The sequence below is a fragment of the Protomyctophum bolini genome (genome assembly GCF_963924005.1).
Source record: "Protomyctophum bolini genome assembly, chromosome: 6".
In the NCBI taxonomy this organism is placed as follows: domain Eukaryota; kingdom Metazoa; phylum Chordata; class Actinopteri; order Myctophiformes; family Myctophidae; genus Protomyctophum; species Protomyctophum bolini.
Genome location: NC_137867.1, coordinates 20,786,828 through 20,796,061, shown reverse-complemented (window position 1 = coordinate 20,796,061; position 9,234 = coordinate 20,786,828). Strand labels below are relative to the sequence as shown.

The 9,234-nt window shown below is 42.3% G+C and overlaps 1 protein-coding gene across 2 annotated transcripts in view; it reads left to right on the top strand.

Annotated features, from left to right (window-relative positions):
• Window positions 1–9,234, top strand: part of grid2 (glutamate receptor, ionotropic, delta 2) — a 603,942-nt gene that overhangs the window by 240,330 nt on the left and 354,378 nt on the right. The window lies entirely within an intron of this gene.

Below are 9,234 nucleotides of genomic sequence, written 5' to 3'. Positions count from 1 at the left end.
ACAGAAGGAATCGAGCGCCACAGCAAGGGCTTGGAGTGACTGCACATATAGCCAAGTCATTTATCTTCTATCTGATTCAAACAAAACACAATTATAATTAAACACTGTCGCAAATTGCTTTTGACATGAACAACAGCATAGCAGCTAAGTGTTTTAAATGTAGTTCACGAGTTATAAGGCGTTCAAGGGCTTCACGGGGTCTGCTTGCCATGGGCTCCATAATGATTAAATCGTTTTCTGCATTTGCATTAAGTTTGAAAACAATTACAAGTCGCTTGGTTATAATTTGTTCTTTTCAACCGTACCTGGGAGTATAATTCAATCAGATAATGGTGACATTTACTGTGAATTCCACTGAGGTGGAGTAGGCACACTCATGACTATAGGACATACGAATTACATGGTATGTGCTAGCAGAAACATGGAAGAAATGGAAAATTAAATTAAATTTGCAGACAGAAAGTATGTGGAACACCCATGGCATGAGTACAATAACTACAAATTATGAATAATTGGGGAGGGACTTAGCTATATAGGTCAATTAGTGTTCAGCTGTGCTTCTCGTCATTTAAAGTCACAGAATCTGTGACCAACATGTTTTTTAAGCTCTTGGAGGTGACAGGTCTGAAATGGCGTAGGTAATGAGGTAATGAGATTGGGGAAGATGATGAAGAGGAGGACATGACAGTATCTGTGGAGAGGAAAAAGAGAAGGAGGGAAAGTGAGCAGGAAGCCATGTGATAGGGATGAAAGCAGAGAGCAAAGCTGACGGCATTTTCGGGGATCCACATGAGGTGGGAAGGTTCATAGAGAAACAGATTGGAAAGGTAAAGTCGGTGAGGGTTGCTAGAAGTGGAGTGGCGCTCATTGAATGCAGAGACCACGAACAAGCGTACAGGGCCTTTAATATCACGGAGTGTGGTGGGTCCCGTGTGGACACGTTCCATCTTGGAGATTGAGGAGGAGGAAGAGGGTAGTAAGTGGTGTGCCTCTGACAGTCAAGCCGGACCTTTTTCTAGAAGAAGTGGAGGGTGTTTGTGCGGCTAGATTCAGAGAGGGGCAGAGGGAAGACACCAAGTCCATTTGTCTGACTTTTGGAGGAGAGCTACCTGAACGCTTCTTTGTGGATTACGTCTCGTATCGAGTCAGACCATTTGAGAGAGGTCCAATGCGGTGTTTCTGTTGCCAGGATTACGGCCATGTTGCGTCGGTTTGCAGAAGCGTCAAGAGATGTGGAAGGTGTGGCAAGGAGAAGTGCAATGAGGAATGTGTGACGGAGAAACCAAAGTGTGCAAATTGTCCAAATCGAGTGAGGGAGATGAAGGTGATCAGAGCGGAAAAGGGCCTATGCTGAAGCTGTGAAGAGGATGGATGAGGATGGATGTCCATTTCAGCCAACATGAAATGGAGGATAAGAAGGAAGGGGATTCAATAAATATTTGTATGGATAAGAGACAGTTCCTGGCGTTCATCGCCATGGTAATAAATTGTGCGGTTGAGATGCAGGGCAAATCTGAAAGGATAAAAATGGTGTTGGAGGCAGCGAGGAGATTCCTCAACATTGTGGATATCACTGGATAGGATCTGGATAACACTTTGAGGGAAGCATTTGCGCAAAGTCAGACCTCTGGGTCTGAGTAATGTTTGACATTCGAACGGATTGGACGATGTTTGGGGAGCTGTGGGTTTAATATGGGCGATCACTGTAAATAGTTAGCAAAGACTTTTGTAGGATCCTCACTCTGGATCACAAGGTGGCGGTAATGCACCATAATCTGGTTGCCGTAAAACAAAAAGAAGAAGAGGACCAACATGTTTGATGGCTGAACAGAGATATGGTGAGAGCTGATTGTGATATGTTTGTTTGTTGCTTGCTTAATTGAACCTTGAAGATTATAGTTTGTTGTTTTGTTTGTCCATACCCTACCTAACCAGTGTGCACTACTGACAGGCATGTAAATGAGCAAGGGTGGGGTCACGTCACACTGTCACAGCATGCCTCCTGGTGGAGATTTGATCTCCATTGGCACTGAGCATGGACTGTGTTGACGTTTTGAATTAACAGTCGGAATCTCATTATTGTCTACACTGCACATCTTAACCACCTCTCTTTCCCTATTTCTATCTCCATTTATCTCTTCCATCACCCATGTGGTAAATTGTCACACTGGTGCCTGTAAGAGGAAGTAAATGTATGTAAAATGACAGTAAGAGCAAGAGGCCAACGCACATATTAGACAATACTTACACAAACTACTAAAGGTCAATTTGGATGTGAACGCACACATACACAGAACCTCCATTTACACATACTGTACATACACGTCGTAGTAAAAGCATCTTGTAAGTCATTTCTTGGATGCGCTCCACCCAACACTGCTTTCAAACCAGGACAGTCTTTTACGCTCCATTATGCTTAAACTTGGAGTGCTAAATGTCTCTCACATCACATTGCACGCTGTGTTTTTGGTGCATGTACAACAGTGCATGCTGTACGTGCACACATGTTGAAGTGTGTGTGTGTGTGTGTGTGTGTGTGTGTGTGTGTGTGTGTGTGTGTGTGTGTGCACGTGCGTGCGCACATGCTTGCATGCATGCAGGGGTGAGCGTATGGCTCATTGTGCTGGTTTGCACCCCCATGTGATTGTGGTCTATGGCAGTAGCACATGATGTGGGCTAAAAGCCCCCCTCCACAGGCTCCACAGGCCAACGCCACTGAACCAACGCCACTGAACTTGGGACAGTTCTAACATCCCAGCGATGTGCTCGTACACACACACACACACACACACACACACACACACACACACGCACACACACAGTAGACATATGTCACCCAATACAATGGTTTGAGACACAATTTGCCTGTGAAAATGCATGGTGTTTGTTTGAGGGAATCTGAGTAGCCCTGAGCCTTTTCTTTGAGTACACTGATCCGATCTCAGTCACTGTTTCACAGTAGGGGCACACAAATGGAGACCTACCTAACCCCATTTCACAACAGGGCCTATAGTCGTGGTTGCATGAGGACAAGTCTCTCTAAAAGGGTTGTAAGTATTATAATGTAATGTTTATGACCTCATAAAAGGCAGTGAAAGTGGATTGCCAAAAAAAATGTCTCCTGGCGTGAACTTCTCACCTTCTTCACCGGGTGAAAGAGTTTAAGTATCTCGGGGTCTTGCTCACGAGTGAGAGGAGGATGGAGAAGTCGATCGCCCGGAGAATCGGAGCGGCAGGGGCAGTATTGCAGTCGCTGTACTGCACTGTTGTGACAACAAGAGAGCTGAGCCAGAAGGCAAAGCTCTCTGTCTACCGAGCAATCTTCGTTCCTACTCTCACCTATGGTCATGAAGTGTGGGTCATGACCGAAAGAATAATACAAGCGGCCGAAATGAGTTTTATTCGTCGGGTGGCTGGCATCTCCCTTAGAGTCACAAGCTTTAATTTTTACAATTTAACAGTAATTCCTAAGTAGTCATAAATTAACTTATAGGTTGGTGAACCAATAGGAAGCCGAATTCGGTTTCCAGCGCTAGTTTGAAGCTTGGGTACTTTCACAACAATGACCTGGCATCTCTAAGTTACATTTTAACCTCTGCATAAGCATGCAAGGACATCGAGGCTAGGGCAAGTGATATGGCACTCAACATAATGTTGATTAAGCAAAGGTGTTGAAATTGTTTGGATTTAAAACATTTGAATGCTTTGTTAAAAGCAGTATTGGTATTTGGTACTACATCGGATATCACAACTTGAAAACTAAATGTAAAATGGTAGCTTGAGAGATGGTGTCGGTGGCTTATAGAGTTAAAAGCAAGGTAAAGTGATAATGTTAAAACAAAATAATACTGTAGAAAACATTCTGCTGCCCACAAAGTCACAAACACTAAATTCTGCCTGAACCAAAACAATTATCCCAAAAATACTAATTTTGCCCGATAAAGAGAATGGGTCAAGTACCTGCTTAAAACGGGACTCAATTTGACTTTCAGATAATGCTGATCCCTGTGTGGGGGAGAAGGCTGCATTCGAATTCAAAGGACACACCAGCTGCGATTAAACATTGATTGAAATCAAAAGCACAGCTGGCATCAAAGAGAGAAAATGTGGGCCTGTTGAAAAAACAGAATATCTGACCTCACAATTAATCCCTTTTCACCTAGGCAATCCGTTAAAATAAATAAAACTAGTTTTATTTACACCAAGTTGCTTATTCAACTGCTACAGTACCCGTCTAACTCATTTCAATGCTTTATTTTTTGTTAAATTGTAAATACCCTCAAAGGGGAACATTTCATTCTAATCTCAGTCTTGTTTATTGTTATTTGGTCTTAATGAGCGCTTAAAGCCAGCCTGACAAAGGGGAGGTAGAGTAATGGGTGCAAGGCCAGTTACTGTAGCTTGATGGGCTCATTGTCATGAGACATTACTGTCATTATTTAAACATAATATGAGACGAAATGTGTTTCTGTCATATAGTTCTGAGAAGTGCTTGCTTGCCCTCTCCCTCAATTGCTAATATGCTACTGTTGGCAGTAGCCTATACTGTAACAGATCCAGCACTAATCCCTCATTATCCAGGGGCATGTACTGTACACATCTTAATTTGTACAATCATTTTCCTTGTTTGAACTACCAATTTGTATTCAATGCATCCCAATGTATCAATAATAACATTAGAATTAGGCTACACCAAATCACATGCCTCTGCTGATGTGCCTCTCCTTCCATCAGTTGAGTCTAACAAGTTACTTTTCGAAGTCCATTTTTGACTGTTACATTATCTGTGAAGTTATTATATTGTCGGTAAATTGGAGTTCAATCTAACGGGGGAATGTTGTAATTCCTCATTCATTCATGTATTAAAACAAAGTTAGTGTGTTAATGATAAGCATTTTTTTATTACATTACTCACATTATTTTTGACAGTATGACATTAACATTAACACTTGAATCAATGGATCGATTGTAGTTCACCAAGGACCATCACTATGGAAACCTTATAAAATGATCTATATAGCAACTGTGCATTTGCCATAATTCACTCACCAACATTTACAGCTCTATTAAATCTCTTTGTCAGCCCCTTGTTCTCAATTTAGTTTGTGGGAAGCCTATTTGGTCTGAAGCCTCCCTTCCACAGCCAAAAACCATATCATCCTGGATGAGTCTGTCATTCAGCCCTCTGTGGCATTAACCTACAGTACACTCAAGTAAATTAACACTGTAACACTTAACACTGAATTAAAAGTAGGCTTATTTGCCAAAAGTGCATGCAGATACGCACACACTGCACACACACAGCTTTCCACAGCCTTTTATCCCATTAACCTCTACTCAGCGGAAGCCTTATTTTACAAATATCGACATGCTCAAACAGTTGCATGCATACACACACCCATGTACCCATGCATGCGTGCGCTCATGCATGCACTCATGCATGCGTGCGCTCATGTGTGCACTCGCATACGCGGGCACGTGCACGCATGCACACATACACAGACTCTCTGGGAGCCTAATAACTTCCTCTAAAGGGTTTTGAGTAAAATAAGAACTATTTAATACATATCACATCATCCGGGTGGCAGTGGAGTCTTGGAATCGGAAGGTTCCTTGTATGTTTCCCCACTGTCGGTATGTGAATGTGCAGTGCAGAGTGGAGCCGAACAACCACAAATGTCTGTATCTGTCTGTCCACTGGTCTATGGAGGATGCACTGAATCTCTGTGTATTAGAGAGTGTGGGCACCAGCTTCCCTGATTGGCCAACCTGACCCGTCGACCTAACTAATTGCCCAAGCTTTGCTTAATGTTGGTCAATATAAGTGGCAGGGTGTGCAAAGGGTACAAAGGTGAAGGAAGCTGCAGTGAACGAAATCGAGTACATCGGATAACAGGAATATTGCAAAAGGAGTGGGGCGTGTATTTCCAACTTGCATCGTTTCCATGTTGCATGGCACCGGTCTAGTACTGTAAATGCACCATGTACAATTATGTGGTTGTGAGTGCATGCTTTCATCTGAGTAGTGTTAACCTGCATGGTTTGTATTTTGTCTGCTCAGTGTTAACATGCGAATGGCACTGCGCCTGTCTTTCATCTGGGAATAGCTCTTTTACAGAAATGATTGGTATTTGTAAGAAGTGTACCTTTCAAAGCAACAGTCAGGGGTTTAACAAACCCCAGCAACCCTGCTTTTTCTGTTGGGGGATTAAAATAATGAAGGTGGAACTGAGCTCTTGATGTTAATGAGCTCCTCTCAGTCAGTTTGTGACTATGAGAAAGATGAGAGAGTAACAGTTTGTTTTTCAATTACCTGTCCTGTTGCTTTTAGTGTTGCTTGAAATAACCAATGCGTTTTGACTGCAAATAATACATTTTCTGGGATTTCCTGGGTACGGTCACACCGAACTTTGATTCTGCCTATGCAGCGGATTCTGCTTTGGGAATGGGAATGGAGCGGTTTAATGCCCTTGATGCCCTTTGGGAATGGGAATGGAGCAGTTTGATGCCCTTGATGCCCTTTGGGAATGGGAATGGAGCAGTTTGATGCCCTTGATGCCCTTTGGGAATGGGAATGGAGCGGTTTAATGCCCTTGATGCCCTTTGGGAATGGGAATGGAGCAGTTTGATGCCCTTGATGCCCTTTGGGAATGGGAATGGAGCGGTTTGATGCCCTTGATGCCCTTTGGGAATGGGAATGGAGCAGTTTGATGCCCTTGATGCCCTTTGGGAATGGGAATGGAGCGGTTTGATGCCCTTGATGCCCTTTGGGAATGGGAATGGAGCAGTTTGATGCCCTTGATGCCCTTTGGGAATGGGAATGGAGCAGTTTGATGCCCTTGATGCCCTTTGGGAATGGGAATGGAGCAGTTTGATGCCCTTGCACAACGTTGTGTGTTTACACCTTGCATCGTATGCGTTCTATGCACCAGGGTGCGTCCAATAGAGACAAAGTCTATTTGAAGCAGATAAATGCTCGAGACTGCTTTCCCCATCTGTCCAATTGGATGAGTCGAACACGTTTATCAGCCTGCAGCCATAATTCGGTATGACCGTACCCATAGTAGCTTAATAGACATTTTCAAATATTAAACCGAAGTTAGCAGCATAAAAATGACCAGTTCTGGTAAAGGATAGTAGTGGACTTAATACTGAATTTGCAATCACATAAAAACAGTCTGCCTGACACCAGTCAGCATGTTGAAGAAATCGTTGGACAGGAGATGTCAGCAGGTTCTAGAGAACCATTGAAGCTTGATGCACTGAACGGCTTCAGACTTTTCACACTATTCAATTTACATGAATGAAGAAAGAGTCTTTTGGATTATAGAGTTTAGGAAATGGTTTGCTATTGTATAACACATTTCATCCAAAGCACTTGTGCATTCATCAATTCACACGCTGATGGTAGAGGCAATCATGTAAGGCACCAACTTGTTCACCGGGGATGAAGGAATGTCTAGGCAGCCCTTGTTGACATATTAAAGGAATACTAAACCACCAACATGACTTCTTTGCTATAAATTACTCACTCTGTGAAGATGGAGAATCTTTGTTGTTGAATTCCTTCACAGTGAATGGAGAACCAATGATAGTACCAGTGATATTTCAGGATATTGTTTACTAATGAATTACATTGTTTCAGTACTTTGGTTTAAACTTTAGCCTTCCTACTTCATCTAGTGTAAACTCTAAACAACTATCCTCTCTCAATAACTCTCTCAATTCAATGCAATTTAGATAAAGTAAAAACTAAAATGCACTAAATTGCAGCAAGTCGGAAAACTGGTGAGTTCTCCGGATACCCCTTAAACTACTGTATGTTACCCTTAACACTAGTGCTAATGCCACACTGAAAATGGACACACTGACTGGTACCACAGAAGCGTAGCTGAGCTTCTCACTTTGCCTACAAGCAGATATTTTGATCACCTTCTGCATTGTGTGTTGAGGATTATTGAAGATTATTATGATTTGATTATCTCTTATGTCTATTTTACTCAATTGTGTGCATACCTGTGTGTTTGCGTGCATGTGAGAGGAAGAGAGGGAGGGAGAGAGAGAGAGAGAGAGAGACAATGCTTAAATTCTGGGCCATTCCATTTCTGTACTCAATCTGTCTTCCCTTTCATTTTAACGGCACACCTGGGTCCTTCTGAAATCACATGATCAATGCAGACCACCTCTGTCTTATGTGATGTCTCTCTCTCTCTCTCTCTCTCTCTCTCTCTCTCTCTCTCCATTGTCAGGCAGAAACCTATCTCCATATTACAATGTGTTATTTTTTTGTAAATGAATGTGCATTGTAGTTCACCTATTTGCCGTCCTTTGGAAAAATTAATGAAAATAAATTTGAAAGTGGTTAAGTCTGTGTGTTTTGTAACTAGGTAATACAAATGAAAAGCATTAACAAGAGCATGTGACCAGATAATATCTACATTAAATCCATTGGAAGACAGGTTATGTTTTACCAGCAACAGTATTTATTTCCACCCAATGGTCACAATATACTGTACTGCAGTGTACAAGACCAATCACACTTGAACATTGTGCAAGAGGTAGACAATATGCACTCCTCTGTGTTGACGCATTTAAAGTGGTCCTTGCTGGTGGTTCACAGAAAAACCTTATTTGCCCATTCAGACCCCCAGAAACACAGTTGTTTTTCTCTGTTGCTTATACGAGTTCAGCTTTTGGGGGGCTGGGGGACTAATGGTCTTTTTCTGTCTTTTGGCTGTGAGCTGGAATGGGCAGGGTTTGTCTCTGTCAGGATTGATAAGGGAAGCTGCTTCCATCCCTCTCTTATCTCGCCTGCTCAAGGCTAATATCCTTTCTATTTTTTTTTGCATTTCGCTCGTCATCACACTCTGTTGTTTGGCGGGTGGAGCCGAGCCCACTTCTCGTCCTCTCTCTTTCTTTCTTTCTTTCTTTCTAGAATCTTTCTTTCTTTCGCAAACAAAAAGGATACCACAGTTACATCGTGGTACGGCATTCATGCCTCATTCATGTCTGCCCTGCTGATTTTGGTGACACCTTTTTCATATGGTCCATTATTTATAGGGCATTTGAGTCACGTAACACCATTTGATGAGATTTAGCCTCTCAGACTCAAAACGAAAGATCGTTGGATAAGAATTTGTCGACAATTCCATGCTGTATTGATGTGGTACCATGAGAGATAAGAGGCGTTTTTTTTTCTTGTAAATTAAATAATGCAGATGTTTAATGCAGATG